At 42.0% G+C, this 25,169-nt stretch overlaps 1 long non-coding RNA gene across 1 annotated transcript in view; it reads left to right on the top strand.

Annotated features, from left to right (window-relative positions):
* Window positions 1-25,169, top strand: part of LOC128314597 (uncharacterized) — a 185,097-nt gene that overhangs the window by 157,846 nt on the left and 2,082 nt on the right. The window contains exons 3-4 of the long non-coding RNA XR_008296445.1: window positions 14,404-15,125; window positions 24,932-24,993. This is a non-coding gene — a long non-coding RNA (uncharacterized LOC128314597). The remainder of the gene's footprint in view (window positions 1-14,403; window positions 15,126-24,931; window positions 24,994-25,169) is intronic.

The raw sequence follows: 25,169 nt of genomic DNA on the forward strand, positions 1-25,169 counted from the left end.
CCTCAAGACCAGCTGGCACAGGTGATCCAAGTGGAGATAACCCATGACTGTTTTGAGTACTAACTTTGATGAGTGTGGTCAGTGGCTTCTGATAGGGCCACCAAGGATCCCCACCTCCTGGAATTCATACCTTCACTTAATGCCCTCCCCTTGAAAGTGAGCTGCATGGAGTGACTCCCTTGTAATGAAAAGAACACAGAAAAGGTGTCGGGAGGTCACTTCTGGATAGGTTTATAAGAGACTGTGACTTTTATCCTGCTCACACTTCTTTCTCTCTTGTCCTCTACCTTGCTTCCCTTGTGCCACGGGGAGGCCCACATAGCAAAGCAGCCTCTGGCTAATGGCCAGTAAGGAGCTGAGGCTCTCAGTCCAACAGCCTTTGAAATGTTGAATCCTGACAGTAACCATGCAAGTGGATCCTTTTCCTGGAAAGCCTTGAGGGGAGTCCAGTCCACTGTTCCCTTGACTTCAATCTGTGCCAGGCTGAGAAGGAGAGGGGACAGCTACACTGTGTCTGGGTTCCTGAGCTACAGGAAATGGGACACAGCAAATGTCATTTCCGCAGCAAGAGATAATGAATACATCGGGGTATTTCACTCCATCAATCTGCTTCTCCCTGACCCTGTCCATCCACATAGCTGCCAACTTCTGAAAGGATTTATCTTTCTTTAAAGTTTTTACCTCTTCCCCTGTCTCTGGTTTTACAGCCACAGCCCATTCCAAGGAAAGATTTAAAGTTCTTGGGGGAATTATAGGAAAATAGATTAAGAGCCCTGACATTTGCAGAATGTCCTCCAGCCACTTGTCCTCATTACCCACCCTTGGTTCTTTCGGTTCATCAAGTCTCATGTAGCTGTGCACCAATGAGATTGCCTTCGGCTGCATGAGACATAAAATCTGGAAAAGAATATAGTGGATTGTATGAGTAAAGGGTTTATTTTTCTCACACAACACAAAGTTTGGACTTAGGTGGTCAAGCATGTTATTTGAGCAGGGGCTGGCAAGATTTGTAAAAGACCAGAGAGTGTTTAGGCTTTGCAGGTTGTATAAGCTCTGTTGTAGCCACTCAAGTCTGCCCTTGTAATGTGGAAACAGCCATAGATGATAGGCAAATAAATAAAAGGCAAATAGATGGCAGCCATAGACAGTGTAAACAAATGAGCATGGCTGTCTACCAATAAAACTTTATTTATGGACCATAACATTGAGTGTCATATAATTTTATGTTTCATGAAATATGCTTCTTCTTTTGATTTTGTCCCAACAATTAATTTTTTGTAAATGTGCATTTATTTTTGAGGGGGGTGGGGAGAGCGAGCAGGGGAGGGGAGGGGCAGAGAGAGAAGAGGACAGAGGATCTGAAGCAGACTCAGTGCTGTCAGCACAGAGCCTGACATGGGGCTCAAACTCATGAACTGTGAGATTATGACCTGAGCCGAAGTCGGACACCCAACCAACTGAGCCCCCGGGTGCCCCAGATCTCTTGAAGCCTGATTATGTAAAATACTTCCTCCCCATTTTTCAGCAGTAATTCATGTTATGTTATGTCAGGGTACACTGATGAGCTTCAAAAATTGGGATAAGCAAGTATTTCACAAATTTGACTCATGATTTTTATTTTTGCCCACCACGATTGCAACACACAGGCGTATCCCCAGGATCTAGTTAATGTGGGCACCTTGCAAGTCCCGATGCCGCTTTAGCTAGTATGTCAGCACGGTTCTTGCCTTGGACAGCTTGTTATGGCTCATTTTATAAAAGCAGCAACTAAAATGCTTGCTGCAGTAGTTTCTAGTTCTTTCCTACTTTGAGTCCTTAACTTTAACAGGTTCCCTCGAAATGGATTGCCAGCGGGGAATTGAAATAATTCGTTGTTGTTGTTACGTTTTGTGCTGGTTCCACAGAAGTATGTTTTGGGAAACCTCTGGAGAGACTGACTAACCCCACAAGACAGGGGGAAGTTAGCCCTTCACTGTATGGAGGGCTACAGAAATCTCAGGGTCTCTGCCTGTTGGCAATGTCTGCATGGGCACAGAACACCAGATTCTACAGCTAGGACACTTTCTAGAAAGGGGAGACCTTATGTGGCATATTAAAAGAGATGGGCCTGGCACATTTACTGGGATTTGGACATTTAAAAATAAAACCTCTGAATAAAATAGCGTGACAAATGTGATACTCACTGCAATACAACCACTACCTTCTGGCTCTCTGACTAGCTGTGGCCCTTAAAACAAGTCAGTCACTTCTTCACATCTCGCTCGGTTTCCACTTCTCACAACCTGCTCCCATCTCGCTTTAAAAGGATATAAAATAATGTGTAAGATCACAGGCTTTGGCCTCAGACAGACTTGGGTTCAAGTTTTGGCTCTGCCACTTTCAGTCTGGGTGAGCTTGGACAAGTTGCTTGATCACCAGGAGCCTGAAATCCTTCTGTAAAATGGGACTAACATGATCAATTTCCTACTTTGTTTTCAGGATAAAATGGGAAAATATATGTAATACTCTTAGTGTAGTCCTTGACAGCTAGTTTGCACTCAAAAATTTGCCACATACCAGGAGTCTTTTGGTAGAATCATGTGATCCTTTTACTTACTACTTACTAAGTCCCTTTGTGTGATACACTCTGAATTTAAAACTGTATTGAAGTCTTTGTTCTGAGAGTTTACTTCATTAGACAAGCCTAGTCAGCCTGTGTGATATTTTGGAATTCCTTTTCCAAAGAATAGCTAACATTTATTGAGTGCTTATGACAATCCAGGCACAGTTTTAAGCACTTTGCATGTATTATTTTATTAAAACCTCACAATAACCACATAAAGACAGGAGTGTTGTTAATTCCCACATTAGGAAGGAGGGACTGAGGCATGCTCACCTTGTCTGAAGTTATTCAGCTGGTAAATGGTAGAATGGGTAATGCCACTAGGGTCAGTGGTTCCCAACTGGTGGGGGTCAGTGGTTCCCAACCTTATCCTCCCCACGGAACATTTAGCCACATTTTCACAATTGTCCTAACAGTCAGTTGGGTGCTACTGACCACCCCAAAAAGAATTTTCGGGCACAATTGTCAATAGGGCCAAAGTCGAGAAACCTTTCCTGGGCTGTCTGATTCCTGAGTTCATGTTCTCAGCTATTTCTTTATCCAGTTTCCATATATTTTCTACAGATCACATAAGGACAACTTAAATACAAAGTGACAACTCCTGGGTCTCCTTGGGTTTTATGTGCCCTTCTGAAAAAACTTTAGGAGTAATTAAGAATGGCTACGATTTGGTTTTGCAAAACAGTTAATTGTAGAATGAATAATGTTAAACATCCAGATGTAACAGAGTACCAGAAAAAAATTTTAAAAAAAATCCCCCTCCTTCAATTCTGAAAGAACAAGTTTCTGTGAGTAAGACACTGAAGTGATGCTTCAGTGGAATTGCAGAATACTCAGGGGGTGGCCCCTTGGGCGGTGACAGTGACTCCAAGCAGAGGCTTGCCCGCCAGCTTTCTCCTGAAGCCTAAAGAATGAGGCAACAGGTAACAGAATTTGTGACAGCCCTGGAAAAAAGCCACAAATACTTTTGAGGTAGAGGCATGACCACCAAAGAGCGCCAGGGAGAGAGGTAAGGTCCTGCCCTCATGAGGCTTGTACTTATAGATGAGGCAGAAAATAAACAAATGAACAAGTAAATATGTACTTTGATATCTGATGCTGACAAGTGCCAGGGAGAGAATTATGGCAGAATGGGAGGGCTGGTACTGTTTTAGGCAGGGTGTCTGGGAAACCCTTTCTGGAAAGATGGCGTTTGAGTAGAAACCCAAATGAAGTGAGGGAATGAGCCACACAAGGCATAGGGACAGGTGTTCCGGAAAGCGATGCAGTCTGGGGGCAGGAAAGGCTATCTTTTATCGCTCCAGGAAGAGCAAGAAGCCCCTCATGGCAGAGAGAAGTTGGCAAGGAGAGGCTGAGAGAGGGGGAAGGTCAGAAGGGCCAGGCCAGCAGGGCCTGCAGGTGGTAGTGAGAGCTGAGGCCTCATTCTGTGTGAGGGAGAAGGGGTAGGTGGTGGTGGGCAGGGATTTGAACACATGTTCAAAGTGCAGTTTTCCAAAAGAATCACCTTTGCTGCTCTGCGGAGAACCAGCAGGAGGGGCCAAGAGTGGAAGCAGGGTGGTTAGTAAGGGGTATTGTTTGGTTACAGTTATTGTGTCGGATCCCTCTTTTGTCATTAAACGAAAAAGCATGTCAAAGATGGACTTTGGTTGCCCCTCAGTCCTGGGCCCGGATCTTGGCTCTATCATGCCACTTTGACTTTCATCTGTGTCACAGAGATAGTTATCTCTCACATGACTATTGAGAGAATTGATGGAGAAGTGTTATATCGAGCACCTACCGTGGTTCCTGGCATTAAATGTCATTGGTGTTTATTAAATGTTCCTTTCATTCCTGCAATGGATTGAATCTTTGTGTCCCCTCCCAAATCCATGTGTTGAAGCCCTAACCCCCAATGAGATGGTATTTGGAGATGGGGCCTTTGATGGGGTCATGAATGAGACCGGTGCCTTTATGAAACAGACTCTACAGAGTCCCCTCACACTCTCTACCTCATGAGGACACAGCCAGAAGACCACTGTCTGCAAACCAAGACATGGCTCCTCCCCAGACACTGAATCTTGTCTTCATCTTGGACTTCCAGCTTCTAGAACTGTGAGAATTAAGTGTATGTTGCTTAAGCCATCCAGTCCATGGTATTTTTGTAATAGCACCCTGAAAATACTGAGATAGTCATTTTGACCAAGAGGACAGCTCTAATCGCTACATAAAATGGCAACATCCCCCCCTTCTTCCCCAACACCAGGCTCCCCAAATGTCCCGCACCTAACTCTATTTCTCTGTCAGCCCCATCAGGAATGGGAGTGCCTTGAAGGCAAGGGCTCTTATTTCCTTGGTCACTGCTTTCCTACCACCCACAGTGGTATTTGACATCAGTACTTATGCCTCAACTGATATCTGATGAATGAAAAAAAATGAATTTGTTTGAATATTTATTAAAATGAGGACCTTGGGCTTGGATCCCTGGCAGCTCCATATGTGGACCACATCAAAAGCCCCAACTACCATCCAGTCAGTAGTCAGGGTTGATTGGGCTAATGTGCACGATTCAGACTTATTCATTACCTTAATTATATCCTTCCCAAATCTGAATGGTTTAGCTGGGTGGATGATCTTGCCTATAGATTGTTCTTCAAACTAGAATAGACAAGAACATTTACTCTCTTTTTAGTATCTCTGAAACTGTTTTGAAGAGATATTTTAGATGAGAAAAAAAAACGCTCTCCATCCTTTACTGTCTGGTATGTGAATTTGGGCTCAGAAATTGATAATCAGAAGGCATTTCTGCCAATCAGCTTGACAAGAGAAAAGAGATACAGGAAGATGCTGAAAGTGAGATTCTTAACAGGACTTGAGGATGTCACATCTCCCAGGATACCCCTATCCTCTGACAGTGATAGAAAGCAATGTTTCTTGGAGTAATTGAAAATAAGATGACATTGGCCTGCCTGAAAAATAGGGTATTAATAACCTTGAAGGACTGAGGTTATTACATGGTTAATGATATTCTTTCCCCCCCTTCCCCCCCCCACCCCCGCCCTTGATAGGTCATCTTTGCCATTAGTAACTGGAACAAGAGTTAAAATGCATGTGGCATTTCTAAAATGCCATTTCTTGTTGAAAGGTTAGCACCATAATGAAGTTTCAGGGAAACTATGAGGCCATCTCTCTTGTTTTCTTATAGTATGTATAGACAAAGGCTCGTTATCAGCCAAGCCAAAGATTATATGATTGCAAAGTTAGTAAAAGCTTGGTTTCTAAACATTCAGTTAATTGATATCATGAATGGTTGGGGTGTTAGAAGGATGAGTTATTCTTTTTGCATGTGCATTCCAACTGTAGGGAGCTCTTATATAAGATGTATGTGGGGGGGGGGGGTTCATGGTGATTGACATAATTCTCTTGAAACTTCAAATATATGTCAAAATATCAGAAGTCCAACACTTGAGGCATATGATACAAGTAATCTGTTCAAGAAAAATTTTGCTTGGAATAAGGGTAAAGTCCTTCAAATTGTTTCCTTTGACTATAAAGAACTCATTATAGAAACTATGTTTGCCAGAAACTGGAAGAAGATGAATTTGGATTCGAAGTGTCACAAAATGACCGATAGGACCCTGTCATACCCGAATCAAAGTTCAAGGCAAGTGCTGCTTTATTTTAACCACACACCTTCACCAACAGTTATGAAGAATTAAGAAGGAGTAAAACATATAGAATTTATGGAGTGCAGAGCAATGCAGTGGCATATGAAACGTAGATGTTTAGCACCTTTCCCTTTACAAGGTCCTTCCTATCTTTTAGCTTATTGAACACTCAAAACAACTCTCAGAGTGGCTGTTTATCTTCTGCTCATTTTACAGGTGCTCCGGGGCATTTAGGAAAGTATTCCAAAATAGTACTCTTAGGTGGCTGAGTCTGGGATCCCTGTGTTTTTTAACTACCACGTCATGCTGCTTATCTAAGTCTGGTAAGATTTTGCTTTGCACGGACATCAGCTGCTCAACACTGGGTGTTGCAGATGTGTAAATGAAGATGGCAGGAAATGCTCACGTTACTGCAAGGAGGTGATAAAATAAATGTTTAAAAGATTGTCAAAGCCACTATAGGGAATGAGTCCTGCTCCAAAGGCTGAAGAACAATTGGGTATAATCATGTGCCGTTTACTTGAGCTCCTTTCTAGGCTGAAGTGGGCATATTTTGCCTACATTTTAAAAATCACTTATTCTGAAGGCAACTAAAAAACCAGGAGAGTATAAAGGGCTTGTCAGGAAAAGTAGTGGTTCCTGATCACAGTTTTCTCTGTATTCTCCTCCTGCCATAACCTCCTGATTTTTGGAGCTCGGCATTTGCATGAGTATTGCCAGCTTGCTAACCTCCACAGTCTGGGTTTTAACAGTGGTTAAGTCTCCTGTGCTTTGGACACAAATGATTAAAAACAAGAAACTGCAGTAGCTTCCTAACTGGTCTCTCTGCTCCCACCTCTGCCCCTTCTAGTCTCTTCTTGATGGCACAGTCTGAGTGATCTCGTTAAAGATCATGTCACCCATCTGGTCCCATTCCCTGCAGTGGCCCCCCTGTCACTGGGGGTGAAAGCCAAAGTCCTTCTAAGGGCCTGGAAAGCCAGATACAACTGCCCACCTCCCACTACCCCACTCCCTGCCCACCTTCCAGCACTTTCTCCTTCTCATTTGCTCAGGATCAGCCAGCCTGGCCTTTTTGCTGGGCAAGAAAGCCTTTCATCAGAGGTTTATTCTTCACCAGATTCAGATCTGTCTTCAAATGACTTCTTCTCACCCAGTCTTAATATGCAATTTACTTCACAGTCCACACCCTATCCCTCTTGGCCTGTTCTTTCATTTCCCCAGTGCACATACCCCTACATAATTTCCTCAGTGGTTACCTATGATATATTATCCATTTCCTCAAGGATGTAAAACACATGAATGTAGCTTACAATGGGAAGGCTCATTTGCTTTGTTTTCTGTCCTTGTTTGTTGATCTAGCCCATGTACCTAGACGATGCCTGGCATTTAGCAGATACTCAGAAAACATTTGTTGAATGAATAAGTAGAAATTTCTATTCTTAAAACAATTTTTTTAATGTTTATTTATTTTTGAAGGAGAGAGAGACAGAGCGTGAGCAGGGGAAGGGCAGAGAGAGAGGGAGACACAGAATCCAAAGCAGGCTCCAGGCTCCGAGCTGTCAGCACAGAGCCCGACATGAAGCTTGAACTCATGAACCACAAGATAATGACCTGAGCTGAAGTCGGTCACTTAATTGACTGAGCCACCCAGGTGCCCCTAGAAATTTCTATTCTTAATGATTATATAAACATTATTTATTGAGAATTAAGGAACTTCTGATTACATTTCCTTCTCTGTGGTTCCAATGTCATTACCTCCATGCAACTTAAGGACAAATGTTCAATTGATTTTGCTTTCTTGTTCTCTTCTGAAGCAAACGCATAAAATAGAAGTAGGCATGGTCCAGATGTAAGGCAATTTGAAGGTGACATTATTTTAAGCAATTGTTCTTTTTTCATAATATCTCTCCTCTGCTCTATTGTAAAATGTCTTTAATCCAAGCTATTTTCTGACCAAGCTTGTGTACATTCCTATAGCCCTCGTGACTATAGAAGGCAAGAAGTAGATGGTTAAGAATATTAGCTACCTGCTTTTGGGTACCTACTGTGTGCAAGATTCTATGTGTAAACCAGCGTTCCAGCCACTTTCCATTTACTATGTGGCAGTCAAGTGTGAGCTCCTGTCCCAAATGATTGGGAAGTCACTCTCTCTCTCTCTCTCTCTGTGGTCTCTGGAGGGTCCTTGGGACTGGCTTGCATTCCACCAGCTCCCAACACCTGACTAATCCAGCTCCTGTTTTCTCTCCGGTCACCAGCAGCTTTCTCACCGCACCCAGTGGTGGTGTAAGGAGATTAGACATGGAAAAGAAAGGGAAGCTCTCAGCATTATATATCATTGCATCTTGAGTCTGTACACCATATTCCCACATGCAGTTTCTTTCATTGGCTGAACCTCTTGCTGGGGCTCATTCCTGCTAAACGGACCCCTCTTCCTCATGCTACCCCCTAGGAATTCCTGGACACTCTACTTGTGATCCTCTCTGACTTTGTGAAGTGCCTATTTCAGGCTTTTGTCCAATTTTCCATTAGTTACCTGTCTTTTTCCTTATAAGAAAGACAGGGTGAGTTATAGGGCCCACCATAACTAGCTGTTGGGGCCCCTCCAATCTAAGACAATCAACATTTATCCTGCAACTAATAGAAGAAATTAGAGGAAATACAGCAGATATTCAAAGTCTGCATTACTTCAGGTCTGTATTACTCCTAATGTTAAGCTCTGGGGAGTTAAGGTATTATAGATGTTTAGAGTTAATTGCATCACGTCGTATATATTAAACTAATTTGATTCTTTTTCATAAGACTGACTAGTTTTCAGCTTCATAATACTGCTTAAAATGAAACTGTCTGGAGGAACATATACAAGGCCTATCAGATAATAGCTTCATTAATAGCATCCCATGATATAAAAGTAATTTCTACTTCTGTTTACTATTCCCCCCCCCCGACCCTGAAATCAATATAAATATCATTAGTCTGCAGGAATCTACCTTCTTTGTTTTAAATATCGAAACATAGTTGCCATGCATTCCTTTTTTAAAATAAATTTTTAAAATTGAAATACAGTGTACATGTAGAAAAGCATCCATGCTATAAGCACACAGTTTGATGTGATCCATAATTTATATAAAAAAATAGAACATTAGCAACCAGAAGCTCTCCTCATACTCCCTTTTAATTATTATTTTCCCAAAGGTAACCACTGTCCTGATGTCTAACACCAAAGATAATTTTGCTTGTTTTTGCACTTGATATAAATGGTATCCATAGTATGTGATTCTGTGTGTATGTCTACTCTTGCTTTTGAGATCCTCAGTGTAGTTAAACACAGCTGTGTTTTCATTGCTGCATACAACTCTACTGAATGACCGACTGGACTACAATTAAAAAATTCATTCTAATATGAATGGAGATGTTTTTTGTTGCACATGTGGATACATTTCTGTTGAGCATATGTATACTTTAAGCTTCAGTAGGTACCACCTAAGAGTTATCATAGATGCCCTGACCCCCAGAATGAAATGATAGTTCTAACTGGTCTATAGTCTTGCTAATAATGTTTACTATTCTTAGTCTTTTTTTAAAAAAATTTATGTTATTTGAGAGAGAGAGAGAGAGCATGCATGTGTGTGTGAGTGGAGGGGAAAAGCAGGGGAGAAGAGAGAGAGAAAGAGAGAGAATCTTAAGCTGGTCACACCCTCAGCACAGAGCTTGACTTGAGGCACTGTCCCACAACCCTGGGATCATGACCTGAGCCAAAACCAAGAGTTGGATGCTCAACTGACTAAGCCACCCAGACGCCCCTATTCTTGGTCTTTAAAAATTTTACTCATTCTATCAAATGTGTGGTGGTGCCTCATTGTAGTTTTAATTTTCATTTTTCTGATGACTAGTGAGGTTGAGGACCTTTCCCTGTTTATTGCCAATTTGGATGCCTCTTTTTGTGAAGTGCCTATTTAAGTCTTATGTGCATGTTCTATTATTTATCTGGCTATCTTTGTAAGAATATTTTAAATAGACAGGATATAAGTCTTTTGCCAGTTATATATATTGTAAATATCTTCTCCCTTTGTATTTTGTCTTTTCATATACTTAATGTTGATTTTTTTTCATACAGGAGTTCCTAATTTTAATAAAGTCAAGTTTATCAATATTTTCATTTGGAATTAGTGGTGTAAGCAGCTGCTAAGAACTTCTGGTTACTCCATCATCATAAATATATTCTCTGATGATATCTGCAACAACTTTGAAATTTTACTTTTCAAATTTTGATCTACAGTCTAATGGGAATTGATTTTTGCTTATGGTGTGAGTTAGGGGTGAAGATTAATGTTTTCTTCCATGTGGATATCCAGTTGATCCAGTACTTAGCATAATCTGCTTGACTAATAATAGTGGATTGATAACAGTTTTGATAATGAAAGTCGAGAATTTGCAGGATGATACTCAGAAAGCCATATTACAATAAAAACAAACTAAAATAAATAAAATCCAACAAACAGCAAATACTGGGTGGTTGGCTATGAATGTAGGCCGTATTGGGGCATATAATAACATACCTTCAAATTTATTCCCCCTGTGGCTGGGAAATGAACATAGAACTTGCTTTTGAAAAATAACCTCACTTAAAATTTTTTTTTGCATTTATTTATTTTTGATAAAGTGCAACAGAGCATGAGCAGGGGAGGGGCAGAGAGAGAGGGAGACACAGAATCCAAGGCAGGCTCCAGGCTCTGAGCTGTTAACACAGACCCTAACATGGGGCTCGAACCCACGAACCATGAGATCATGACCTGAGCCAAAGTCAGACACTTAACCAACTGAGCCACCCAGGTGCCCCTAACCTGACTTTTTAATTTATCACACCTGGTATCCCTGTGAACATGACATCTACACAGGTATTCAGAATTCTTAACCATATATAACCTCATTCCTTCCTTCCATTATATACTTTTACATTATATATCTTTCACATTCATGTAATAGGAATTATTTATTTCCAAGACTCATGTAGAATCAGATAATTTATCCTTCTTTCTATCCTATTGTGGGAGGTGAAGAAAAAAAAAAACCTCTCATACAAAAATGCACAAAGAAAAAACTTTAAATTCTACTTGTTGATTAGTTCAAGGGAGTGCATCTATTTTCTTTTTTAATGAATTTGGGATTGCTATTGTGTAACACAGTAGCCCCCCTTTTCCAGAGAGAATACTTCTCAAGATCCCTAGTGGATTCCTGAAACTGCAGATCGTACTGAACCCTATATATATACTAGGTTTTTCTTATACATACATACCTATGATAAAGTTTAATTTACAAATTAGGCGCAGTAAAAGGTTAACAACAATAACTTACAATAAAATAGAACAGGGGCGCCTGGGTGGCTCAGTCGGTTGAGCATCCGACTTCAGCTCAGGTCACGATCTCACAGTCTGTGAGTTTGGGCCCTGTGTTGGGCTCTGTGCTGACAGCTCAGAACCTGGAGCCTGCTTCGGATTCTGTGTCTCCCTCTCTCTCTGCCCCTCCCCTGCTCATGCTCTGTCTCTCTCTGTCTCAAAAATAAAATAAAAACATTTAAAAAAATTAAAAAAATAAAATAGAACAATTATAACAATATACTGTAATAGAAGTTGTGTGAATGTGGCTTTTCTCATATCTTATCGTACTGCACTCTCTTTTGTGATGTTGTAAGATGATAAAATGCCCCATGTGATGAGATGAAGTGGCATGAATGACATAGGCATTGTGACGTAGCGTTAGGTTACTACTGACCTTCTGATGATTCACCAAGTGGAGGTTCATCTACTTCTGGGCCACGGTTGACGCCATGGGCAATTGAAACCTTGGTAAGTGAAACCACGAATAATAGGGGTGGGGGAGTACTGTGCATTTAAATCCCCCAGCATATTATTAGAACAGTCTATTAAATTGTGCTTCTATGAGATGTATCCATCCTTTTGCATATGAATATTATGTAAAACTATGGTCATGCATTTCATTTGCTCACCATACCGTGACTTGTGGGGGTACAGTTTGTCTCCTGAGCACTTAAAAACTAGTTACAGGCTGGTGGATCAGATCAGAGAACAAAACATTTGATAACTTTTACTTTTTGTTAAGGGTAATAAATGTAAATGCATGTTTCAGAAGTATTAAAGAGGAGTATCTTCTTGCTTCTGTTTATCAAGGGACTAGAGGAAGCTTACATAGAATTTAAAATGAGAACTATTGACTTTATAGGAAATGTCCTTCAGGAAGTGGTGTTGGTATGTGGGTGTATGGTGCTTTGCCATGGAGTCAATGGGGCTGGGGAACCCAAGGGTGAGGATGTGGAGTTTTAGCTCCACTGTAAGTGAAGCTGAGCTAGACATAATTTTAAAAAAATGCAGCTTTTGCCATCCAGTGATTCTACAGTGACATAGGAAACCTACCCACCTGGACAGAATTCAGGCATTCATTAACAGAAAGACCAAAAAAGGAGCTTGTAAAGGAGGTGGGAGAGTTAAACAGGAGGGAGGATCTTGTTTCTCGAGAGATTTCAGGAGACGTGTCTCTGTTGAATGGCATGTTTTGAATTTAATTCAGTTTTTCTGCTGTCTTTGCTGGAGCAGACATCAACACGGAGTGTAAAATTGGGGATGACATCGGTCTTGGACTCGGCTCATATACACATCAACCGTAAAGTCTACCACCTACCACAGACAGAGCTCCAACTAACTAAAAGCAAATAAAAAGTTAACTCTGTTCAGCAAGGCTTCTCTGTAATCCATGGCCTGTAGTTTTATCTGGCCAATGAAATATTCAAGTATTTGGTTCTTTTAAAGTCCTATTTTGTGTTTGAACTTCCTTTTACCTTTTTAAAATTCTTGCCTTGATCCCACTTCTCTTTGCAGCTGTGACTCTTTCCCAAGTTGACTTTCCAATTCATTAAAAAAATGAAACAAACAACTCTCCCAGCAAGAGTCATATATATTCCCCAAATGTGCCATTGCTTTCTTTTTGCTTAATTTTTTTATATTAAATTTATTGTCAGATTGGTTTCCATACAACACCCAGTGCTCATCCCAACAGGTGCCCTCCTCAATGCTTAATTTTAATTTGTCCTACTTTGTAGCAGGACATACAACTCTAGGTGTGGCTAGAGTTCTATTTTCATGTAGAATTGTGAGCTGACAGATGTTTACCATAGTATTAAATTTTGCAATTGCTTTTTCAACTGTTTCTTTGCTGAATAGTATCTTCATGTGAAGCCTTGAATTCTTCTGCCAGCATTTCACATATAATTATTTTAGTTGTCTCTGAAATACTATGCCTGGAGTGAGCATCCCTTAGCCTCCTGGGAAATATATATAAATATTTTTTTGAGGTCCATGTCTAATATAACTGCAGCTGTCTCTCTCTTAGAAGAAGGAAGGGCAACAGCTCTTGAGTAAGAAATATTATTACTGAGGAATAAAAATACTAAAAAATATTTGTTATCTGCATTCAAAATATGGTTATTTAGACAGAACCTTTAGACAATGTTTTGGGGGTAAAGAGAAAAAATATCGGGAGACAGGGCTTTCTACTGCTTTCTCCCTGGATGAGATCTATGAATACATGAAAATACTTTGCAAGGACACTAACTGCCTGTGAGTTTCACTGGAGAGCCACCAAATCAACTGCCAATGGGGATGTATTTAGTGATATAAATCCAATAAGGTGCAATTTGATGATTGAATGATAACAGCAGTATTTCCCCCAGGGAAGATTCAAATCAGACAATTAAAACAGAGCTCTTTAAGTTTTTGTATGTTTTTCTTTCAAGGAAAAGGGATATTAATGTTGTATTGTGTCCTTTTTCACATTCTTTGTTGTTTAGACCAAAACTGTGGTCCCAAATTGGTTGACCCCCTGCCTCTAACAATATATGGAGGGTCCAGCTGTAGTGGAAACACAATGCCATTTCCCAAATGGATTTTATATTGTCCATCCAGCAGCAACTAAGTGACAGAAAGCTAGCTTACTGATGGATATTTTGGAATATTCTAAGTCCTGTTTCTCAAGGAGGGGAAAGAGAATTAGTGAAACAACAACAAAAAGCTGTAGACCTTTGTCACCTCTTTGCCTCTAATTTCTTAAGCTCTGATGATGTCTCATTGATCTCCCATGTGAAATTAGGGTGAAGCTGCTGCCCTTGGGCTCACCTTCCCAGAGCCCCCTGTGCAGACTGCTGGCTATTAGCAAGAGGGGATTTGATGTCCCTCTCATCTTGGGATGCATGGTAAGAAATTTATGAAAACACTGGGTCCTGGAGCCTAAAAGAGGAGATGGTAGCTAAAAAACAAAGTAGTCTAGCTTGCTAAGGACTCTGTTCTTTGTAGGTGAGGGCTAGAAATTGTTTTTGAGGGTGGAAATGGTGGTAATACCTCCAAGGGAGGTGCCCGTGTTCCAACATGGAACTGGACATGACTGGGATTGGATTAGAGTGAAGGAGATAGAGGACACCAGCCTGCCCAAGGAAACTTTCTCCTTGTAGAAGTTGGAATAACACACCAAACACCAGAAGGAACAACCATCGAAGGCTGTCTTGAGACAGGAATGAGTACTGGCTGCATCCTTTTAGATATCTTATCGTTTCCTCTAGGACATTATGCTTTCTTTCCCCAGATCTTTCAGTTGTGTTTTATCTTCAAATAAAAAAGAGAAACTTCTTCCAGAGCCCAGAGGGACCACTGTAACCACAGGATCACCATGACCACTCTTTGGCCCCAGGAAAGGGCCCACTCAGATAGCATCAGACTGGATGAGGGACTTCCAAATGGAACAACATGTTGCTACTGTGTCCTGGAAGGTCCAACTGTCTCCACTTACAAGGGTCTTATGTATCTCCATAAGGTTTGGTAAGATGCCCACAATGCCTGCATTGTTCTCTTCTGGCTATGAGAATTAGGAAGTTTTGCTGTGTGAATGTAAGGGTTTGTTTACGCCTCAAGGCTTACAGAGGATTAGAAACCATCATTCCTTAAAACATTTTTAAAGTGTTATTTATTTTTGGGAGAGAGAGGGAGAAAGAGAGAGAGAGAGAGAGCCGGGGAGAGGCAGAAGGAGAGAGAGAGGGAGACAAGAATCTGAAGCAGGCTCCAGGCTCTGAGCTGTCAGACACTTAACCGACTGAGGTACCCAGGTGCCCCTAGAAAGCATCATTCCTAAGCACTTTTGAGGAAACCTGCTGTCCCCACTGCTTACTATTGAAGGACAAGGCGAGATGGGGACATCCTGCTGACCAGTATGAAACACAGTGAAGTTCAGTGGAAGAATGGGGAACGTTCAGAAATAGGATCAATAAGAAGTGGTCGCCAATGATACAAAAGAGGGAAGAATCAAAGGTGATGTGGAGATTTGTAGCTTGCTCAAGTGAGTAAATGATGGTTCTTCCTTCTCATCAGAGGAAGACAGAGTGTGGAGTACCTTTAGCTGCTCAGTTGTGTGGATCAAACAGGCTGATGTCCAGCTGGTTTGACTGGAATGGCCATAGAGGTTATGGAATACTGAAATATTTCCATAGTAAAAATTTCCATTAAATTCCCCCCTTTCCATTCAATGCCACTGAAGCCCTGCAACCACTGTCATCTCCTCTGGGGTCCCTTGATTTGCTTACCATTTATGAATAGGCAGCTAGTGATGGCCCCACTGCTATAATTGGAATCTGTTCTAGTTGGGCAGTGCCCATGCTACAACAGTTTTAAAATGTTTTGGATATCACCCATGGGCCCAAGGATGGGTATCCATGCTTGGTGTAGGAGAAGAAAAAAAAGATTAAAAAAATTGAAATTTATGTCTTAGAAGGCTGTCAAGGTATATTAGTCTGCTTGGGCTGCAATAACAAAGTCCCACAGACTAAGTGGTTTAAACAGCAGAATTTTGTTTTCTCAGAGTTTGAGAGGCTAGAAGACCCAAATCAAGGCATCAGCAGTATGGACTTCATTCTGACGTCTCTCTCTTGGGCTTGGAGATGGCTGTCTTCTTTATCTCCACGTAGTCTTCCCTCTGTGTCTGTGTTCTAATCTTCCTATAAGGACATGTCATGTTGGATTAGGGTCCACTTCAATGACCTCATTTAATCTTTATTACCTTATTTAATCTTAATTACCTCTAAAATAAAGTCACATTCTGAGGTCGTAGGGGTTAGGACTTCAACATATAAATTTAGGGGGGACAGAATTTAGCCCATAACACAAGGCAAAAGACTAGAATGTAAATTCAAACCACATTGGCAAAAATGGGTTCAAAACCAAAATGCAGCATCAGGAAAGATAAGAAGGTGGGTAGGTGGCCAGGAGGAGTTTACCAGCTAGGGTGCCACCTGGAGAGTTTTGACAGACCCTAAGTAGTTTCCCTGATTGTAGAAAATCAAGAACCATTTGAACATAGAACAACTGAGGAGCCAGGCTTGATGGCTCTGGATTCCGTTAAGGGAAAGATATCTTTAGGATTTACAGTTGGAGATTTCCAGAAAGCCGTGGGAAGTCAGAGTTTGAGCTGAGAAGGTGATGCTCCCTAGAGTGTAGATTTAGAATTCAGCCACTAGGGTGGGGGTCTGTAGGGTGGGGGTCTGTCTCAGGGAAGTGGATCACTTCTGGCTTGCTCCATGGGCTCTTGTCAGCTGCCATAAATATTATGCTTATTGGGGGCTCGTTGTCAGTCAGTTGGTGTCACCCTGAAATAACCAGCTGGGCTTCCTATGAATCAGCCATAGCCACTCAACTCAGAGATGCTGCCTGAAGGGTCTAAATTCAGAACCATTAATTAATTCCTTCCCAGTGTCCGGGGCGTGGGGAGCTCAAGCCCTTCCATTTCCTCTTATTGCTGCTGGCTGGATAATGTCATGCAGGTCTCTCTTTTAATTTAGCAATGTCTTATTTGACAAGCATCTAGATTACCCTGACTCACCCTTATTTTCTTGAGCAAAAGAGAGAAAACAGGAGATCAAGGTACTAATGCATCAGCCCTGCAGAAAAATGGCAAAGATTACAATACGTTATATTTAGATCCACAATTTACCTAAGGAAGATGATTGGGAAATTAAGTTGCCTGATTGGAAAGTCAGCAGTCCTTCTGTTTTTGTCTGGCTGTGCAGTCTCGTAAATGTTCAGGGCTTCAATACCTTCAGGCACTTTTAATTAATTTTGAAAACTGGAAGATTGTGTGTATAAACTGCCTGATTTAATGAGATAAGTCAAAAGGGGAAAAGGGAGGCGGGAGTTTCTTACGGTAATTGGTTGTTACATTTTTCACATTGCTTTTCTAATCCATTCTGTTGGGAAAAGCTAGGTTTTCAGATTGTAGAAGTCCATGGAAATAGGTACTATTTAACTTAAAGAGACAGAAGTAACCACTGCACCCAGGGAGGTCCCTGGGAGGTCAGCAGCCTCTCAGCTGGCCCTATTTTGTGGGTGAGAGAGTTTGACTCCCAGAGAACAGTTCCTGATGGCAGACCTGAAGTTCTGGAGTCACAGACTAGGGAGGAAGTCTTAATTGGAAGTTTCCAGCATTAGATTTTTCTGGGGACTCCGTTCTGCCAACCCTTCAGCAGGGAACCAATCCTTTCTATACAAAAACTAAAAAAGAAATGTCCTCTCAAATAAGGTCATCTCTGACTTTGAGAACCCTTAAGATGAAGTGTTTTAACACTTTGCAAGGGCAGCCCTAACAGTGTACCACAGTCTGGGTGGCTGCACAGAAATTCATTTCCTCATAGTTTTAGAGGCTGGAAGTCTGAGATCAAGGTGTAGGCAGAGTTAGTTTCCTTTGAGGCCTCCCTCCTTGGCTTGTAGATGGCCATCTTCTCTCCCTATACCTTTACGTGGTCTTTCCTCCATGGGTGTCTGTGTCCTAATCTCCTTGTAAGGATTAGGGCCCATCCTTGCGACCTCATTTGACCTTACTGACCTCTTTAAAGACTGTGTCTCTAATGCAGTCATGTTCTGCGGTACTGGGGGTCGGGCTTCAACATCTAAATTTTGGAGGACACCATTCAGTCCATAAGAGATGTGTATCTTATTTTCCAAAATAAAATTACAGAGGCTTTTCCTCTTACTACTTATTTCCTTTTTCATCATCTCTGCATTTCCTGTGTCAGCTTAGATAATAATTCAGATTATTAGCTGTCTCTCTCCCTCCCAGTTTTACACACACACACACACACACACACACACACAGTCTTTCCTACCTTCAAGCCATTTTCTGATTATTGAAAGAAAAAATGCGATCTTCTTTCACATACACCTTTCTACCATTTCTGCTTGGGTGCTGTGATCAAAGGTGGGCCAAACAACTCTATTAGGTCATGTCTGAATATAGCAAAATCCCTAAGTTCCATAAAAGATCTCTTTTGTTACCTCCCTTAGGATATTTCACGGAAGAGAGGCCCTGGGGGAGGTTGTGGCTCCCACATCAATGACAGAGGTAGCCAGGTCCCAGGTTACTGCAAGAGCCAAGTGACCGTGCAATAAAATGCTTCTGTTTCTCCTGCTTTGGAGCTGTATTAAGTTGGGGACAACAATTACCAGCTGGTCAGGTGTTTCTGATGTCACCTCAAGCCTATTCTTGCAGATACACACAGTGAGGGCTTCATGAGTTTTGCTGATGTGGAAGTGGAGGTAGCGATCAGGTGCCTGGTGGTCTGTCTGATGTACATTTTAGAGTAGTCTGTCCATAGGTGCTACTTAAAGCATAGACATACATAAAAATTTCTCCAGGGAGAATGTTTGGAGTGAGAGGAACATCATTTCAGATTCAGAAAAGGGGCTTGCAAAACAGCCAAGAAAGCAGAAGCCAGAGAACTGGGAGGTGCCATGGAGGTCCGGAGTGGAACAGGTTTTCAAACTGTGAGTGGCCAAGGGTGGTTGGGGCTACTGAGAAGTCATGCCTATGCTTCCTGAGTAGCCAGGCCCATGCAAGGAACTCTAGAACACTTCTTCTACTTTTCTCTGGCCTCACTCCCCAGGGACATTCCTAGGGCCTCCCCTTGGGGAGGGGCATTTCCCTTGATGCTTTTGTCTAATAGTTGGCTCATGGGGAATGATGGGCCTCTTGGCCTCATCTTGTATTTTGGCCACTGTGGGGTAACCTGCTGTGCACCAGTTCCAGCCACCTTGCAGCCTGACTGTCCTCACCACAGGCCTCCACACATGGTCCTTGCTTTGTGCCTTGGGCCTCTCCGTTGTCCCAGCCTGTGGGGGAGCCACTAGGATCTAATCAGCTGAGTCAACTCAGTGTACTGAGTGATCACCTTGTGGGGAGCCTGTGATCAGAGGGGGCTGGATGGGCAGCAGCCGACGGATAAATGCTTCCTCCCTTCTTCCCCTGGGACAAGAGCCCTACAAAATTAAGCCACCAGTTGCCTACAGTGATGGCCAACTCGAACTCTAAAAACACACCGGTATGTTGAATCACCTCTTCTGTGCATTGTTTGCTCTTTTCTGGGTCCTTGGATTACCCTCCCCAGTAAAGTTCTAGCACTCAGCTTTGCAGGGAAGAGGGGGGGCGGAAACTGAGGCTAAAAGAGTCAATCTGGGAAGAGCAGGATTTCTCAAGACAGACAGAAATAAGGATAACAGGTGATAAGAAGAGGGGTGATAATCCTTGGTGGGCAATAGCTTCACATTACCAGGGCTCTCACCTTAGCCTTAGCGTGGTTGAATGAGATGCCACACATGAAGGTGAAGCACTGACTTAGGTCAGGGGTCGGCAAACTGTAACCTATGGCTTGTTTTCCTATGGCCTGTGAGCCAAGAATGATATTCAGATTCTTAGAGGGTATGATAAATAAAGAATATGCAATGGAAACTATGCATGTCCCACGAAGCCTAAAATATTTACTATCTTGCCTTTGCAGGCAAAGCTTGCTGATCCCCGGCTTAGGTGCTAGGGTGCTGCTTAGACAGTGAGAAAAAACAGCCATGGCAGTTAGCACATGACGCTACCAGTGGGAATGAACAATGCTCACAGAATATAAACAATATTTAGACAAGGCCACTCCGTGCTGTAGTAGAACAAAACAGAGACAAGAACACTCCAGGATTGTACAAAAACGAGATAGAGGACAAGGACACTCTACAACTCACCCCAAACAAGTAAACCTTCCTCTCTGCTCTTCCAACTAACACAAAAGATTGTTACTTCTTACTGATTGTTACCTGGTCTCTGCTTCAACCCTCCTGCCTCCTAATTAAAAATTACCAAGGCACCCAGTCACTGAATTATGCACCTATCCTGGTAGCAAAACCTCTTTTGCTTCCTCTTTTGAATCCTCCAGCAGTGGCCAAATCCTAAAAGAGGCCCCTCTCAATTTTCCATCACTAAGATACCCATGCATCTGTGGAAATAAACAAAGATCACCCAAATGAGGACAAGCAGAGACTATTTATTCAGAACCCCCTATAACAAAGGAGTCAGCTGCCATCACTTGCATTTGGCAGAGTTTATGGAAGGCAGGGGAGTGAAAAGCTTTATAGAGAATAAAAAGAAAGCTTCACATGTGCCTGATTGGGTCTTGGGGAAGCTATAAGTAGGCTAATTAGAAGGCATCCTATGTGATTGTTTAGGGGAGAATATTTGGCTTTCTCTGGTTGTTCCTGAGTTGACAGTGGGGGCAAAAATCAAGGAAGCTGCTAGCTATTCATCAAGTGTTGGGTGTTCTGGGCTGATTGCTACATGGGTTGTGGTTTGGCTTCCTGGGCTGGTTGCTGCAGAGGTGTAGGTCAGGTCTGTTGTGGGTAAAACAACACCCACTAAGTTTAAGTTGATTTGTTTGACCACAACAGATCCCTGGTGGTTGTTGGTTACTGGACTTGGACAACTGGATGAGTGCATTTGGGTTTTGTTAAATTCATTGAAGCCTTAATAGAAGAAAATGATATGCTGGTATCAACCAATTGTGGAAAGGCGGAGGCCTCGGAGGCGGGGGAGCTCAAGGGACCCATGACCTTCCTCAGCCAGGGCAGCGTGGAGATCTACGATCTCCTCAGGGTGATGCTTGTCCTCCTGGAGGCCTGCCACCTATTACCATCTCCAGATCAATGACCAGGATCAGGTCTCAGGGCCCTGCAAACACAAGGACAGAGCAGATCCTGGTCACCGTTCAGTTGAGTGTTCTGTACCCTTTAAGTATGCATCAGCTACTTCCAAAAAGCTGGAATTTTGCCTTTTCTTTCACTAAAGGTGATTCTTTAAAAAAAAAATGTTTACTTTATTTTTGAGAGTGGGGAGGGGCAGAGAGCGAGGAAGACACAGAATCGGAAACAGGTTCCAGGCTCTGAGCTGTCAGCACAGAGCCTGAAGCAGGGCTCAAACCCACAAACCGTGAGATCATGACCTGAGCCAAAATCAGATGCTTAACTGACTGAACCCCCCAGGTGCCCCTCACTAAAAGTGATTCTTACAGCAGGGGGAAGCAATTTTTTTTCCATAAAGGACCAGGTAGTAAATAGCTTGATCTTGGCAGGATTTGAGCTTGGTTGCTCCTCCTCAACTCTGCCACTGAGGCAGCCACAGGCAACACATCAATGAATGGCTGTGGCTGTGTTCCAATAAAACTTCAAACAAGCAGTGTCCAGATTTGGCCCACAGGCTGTGGTGTGCCAATCTCTTAGATAATCATTCTGCCTGTGATGTTTCATTTCTCCACTGAGAGAATGAGAGTGTTGATTTCACGCAATGCTTCTCACACTGAAGCAAGCATTAGAATCATCTGGAAAGCCAGTGAAAACACGGATTCTTGCACATGACTCCCAGAGATTCTAATGCAATTAGTTCGGGGGAGACCTGGGGATTTGCATTTTGGACAGACTCGCAGATGAGGCTGATGCTGCTGGTCCCGGGACCATGCTTGTAGCACAGGTTGGAGACCATACTTGTCATCCCTGCTGCAGAGGGGATTTTCTGTAAGAACTGATGCCTGAGGCCAATTGAGTTAGAAGTAGAATCAAGTTTCTGGGCGTTTTAGAAGTCCCCCCCCCAAAGATTCTAATGTGTAGTCAGGGTTGAGATCCACCGGTGGAATGGGTCTCCAAAGCTCTGCACTCCAATTGTGGCTCCCCAACCAGCAGCATCAGCATCACCTGGGATTTGTCAGAAATGCAGAATCTCAGGCCCCTCCTTGACTGAATGAATCAGAGTTTGCATTTTCACAAGATTCCCAGCTGATTCATGTACACACTGACGTTTGAGATATGAAACTCTAAAGGAAGGGACCGGCTTACACTTACAGGTTTCTTTTTTCCTGCTATGTGCCAGGCACTGGGTGGCCTCCTTACCTCACTTTCTCCTAAACTTGCCTGTATTCATTTTCCACTGCTGCCCTAACAAATTACATGGACTTAATGGCTTAAGACCATACCCCTTTATTATCACACACTTCTGTAGATCAGAAGTATTTCAGAGGCAGTTGAGCTCTTTGCTTAGGGTCTCCCAGGCCCAAATTGGGGTGTTGGTGGGGTGGGGTTGGGGAAGAAGTCACTTCCAAGTTCATCCCAGCTGTAGGCAGAATCTAGTTCCTTGTGGATATAGGATCGTGGTCCCTATTCCCTTCTGGACTGTTGGCCAGGAGTTGTTCTCAGCTTCTTGAGACCACTCTGAGTTCCTTTGTATGTTGTCCCCTTCCTCTTGCAAGAGAGCAGCTATGCATCAAAGTCCTTCTTATGCTTCTAGTTTCTCTGATTTCCCCTCTGTTACCAGCTAGAGAAGATTCCCTACTTAAATTTAACAAACTCACATGATCAAATTAAGCTTACCTGGATGATCTCCATTTTTAGGAACTCAAAGTCAACTGATTAGTAAACTAAACAACATTTCCCACATCCCTTTGCCATGGGCATGATATCCTATCATGAGTCACAATCCGGGGTGTTAGGGCTTAAGATCCAGGGGGTCAGTAAACAATTCTGCCTTCTACACTGCCCAGACCACATGGCTTACAAATAACTCTTAGAGCCAGAATTTGAATCTAGGTTTGTCTGACCCCCAAACTCATAGTAACACTGTTTTGTAACTTGTCTCTCAGTGGGGAAAACAAATAAAACAAATGTGTTGCAGAGAACTTTATAGTTAACAATGAGCATTCTCATTTATCGTATTTTTGGCCTCATAAGAAACTCCAAATGGGGCACTGTTATTCCTTTCTGTGAATGATGACACTAGGGATTAAGAATGCCTATTTGTTCAAGACACTATAGTCAGAAAATAGCAAATTAAGGACTGAAGAATAGCTCTCTTGATGCCAAATCCCACACTTTTACCTTTAAATCATCACAATCCCTTAATTTCTTGTTCAGATCATTCTCATTATCTAATTGAGAAACAAATTTACTGGGGCAGAATAAAGACACTAGAAGAGCACTTCCAGATTGGATGCAATGTTTGAATGATACAGTGGTTCTTGTGCAGAAAAATGGGCCCACCTGTTAGGCTAATTGAAGATGAATTCTACCCAAATGCAGAGAAATGCTCCATTCAAGTCCTAAAACTTACCGTTCTTAAAGAAGATAGTCGATGAATTCTCAGACATAATGTAGAAAACAGTCAATTCATGAAACAAAAACCTTTTACTGAAATTGCAAGCCAATCAAGTAATTGTTTGTGAGAAACAACAGGATTTTGGATACATCTCCTTAGTGATTAGGGAGTTGGCCCCTCCACAGAAAAAGCTTAAGAAGAGATCATAGAAACATCCTACTGCCAGTGACTATCTTCATTTCATTCCCTTGTTTCTAATGCAGAGAAAACAATGTAGCTTGAAAGAATGGAGCCACAATTAGAAAGCTAGGACTCTTTTGGAGGTCAGAAGGATGGTACGTGTTAAGCTTTTCCTGGCAGGGTCAACTAGGACGCAAGCCTACAGAGTATCTCTTAGCTGAGCCCCCATACACTTTAATCATTTTTTCATCTCCTCTTGGGGCAAAATTTGTATCTAGTGAGAAACTATCCTTACACTGCCAGCTCAGAAGTTATTTTATGTTAAAGAATGGCCGATCATTTGTTCAAAAAAAAAAAAAAAAAAAAAGAGCTAGAAATTCAATTGTATCCTGGGCCGGTTTCCTTGTCATCATTTACAGATGCAAAGAGCTTTGTTACAATCTGGGATTCAGTCTATGATTTAAACAAATTATGAAAAGAATTAGGCCTCAGTCAGGTCAATTTTATTAAAAGCCTTCAGATCTTGGAGGATCAATGAATGTAAGAGATAGGTTAACCCCAAGGGCTTCTGGTTGGTGAATAAACACATCAAAGGGAAATCACATTGTTCCCTTGGCCAACTTCTGACATTGCTCTATTCAGTTGATTTCAAGAGATGTGGAATGATAAACATGAACAGGTTACAAACATGGAACTCTTTCATTATATCCATTTAGCTGGGAGTTTTATCCCTTTATTTTTCATGAGGTGGGTTATTTTAATAGTAAATGCGGATATCAACAGTCAATATTGAATCTGTAATCTCCAATACAGTCTTTCCTAAGAGGATATTTCTAACATATTTGATAGAAAGCACTATCTGTCCATGATTTACATAGACCACTGTCGTCTCATGGGAGAAAAGGTGGATATAAGGAAGAGCTGGTAAGTCATTTTGGGCTCTTTATGTTGGTATGAGAGCACTTGGTCTTTTCCAACCTTTTTTTTTTTTTTTTTTTTTTTTTTTTTGGAGGGAGAATTGGTTGTGAGAACAATGTGGATACTGATGGAGAAAATACAAGGTGGCCCAGAGTGGTGAGTATCTATGTGACAAATGGTGGTGGAGATATCATTATTTGAGAATGTGCATATTCATGCTTAGTAGTGGAATGCAAAGATAATTGAGACGTGGTCTCCTCCATCAATAATACAATACTGATGAATTAACATTCTGGAATCAATATTCTAGTTTTGGTCATTTAGGGAAGGCC

The sequence above is a fragment of the Acinonyx jubatus genome, chromosome A1 (assembly GCF_027475565.1).
Source record: "Acinonyx jubatus isolate Ajub_Pintada_27869175 chromosome A1, VMU_Ajub_asm_v1.0, whole genome shotgun sequence".
NCBI classification, from domain to species: Eukaryota; Metazoa; Chordata; class Mammalia; order Carnivora; family Felidae; genus Acinonyx; species Acinonyx jubatus.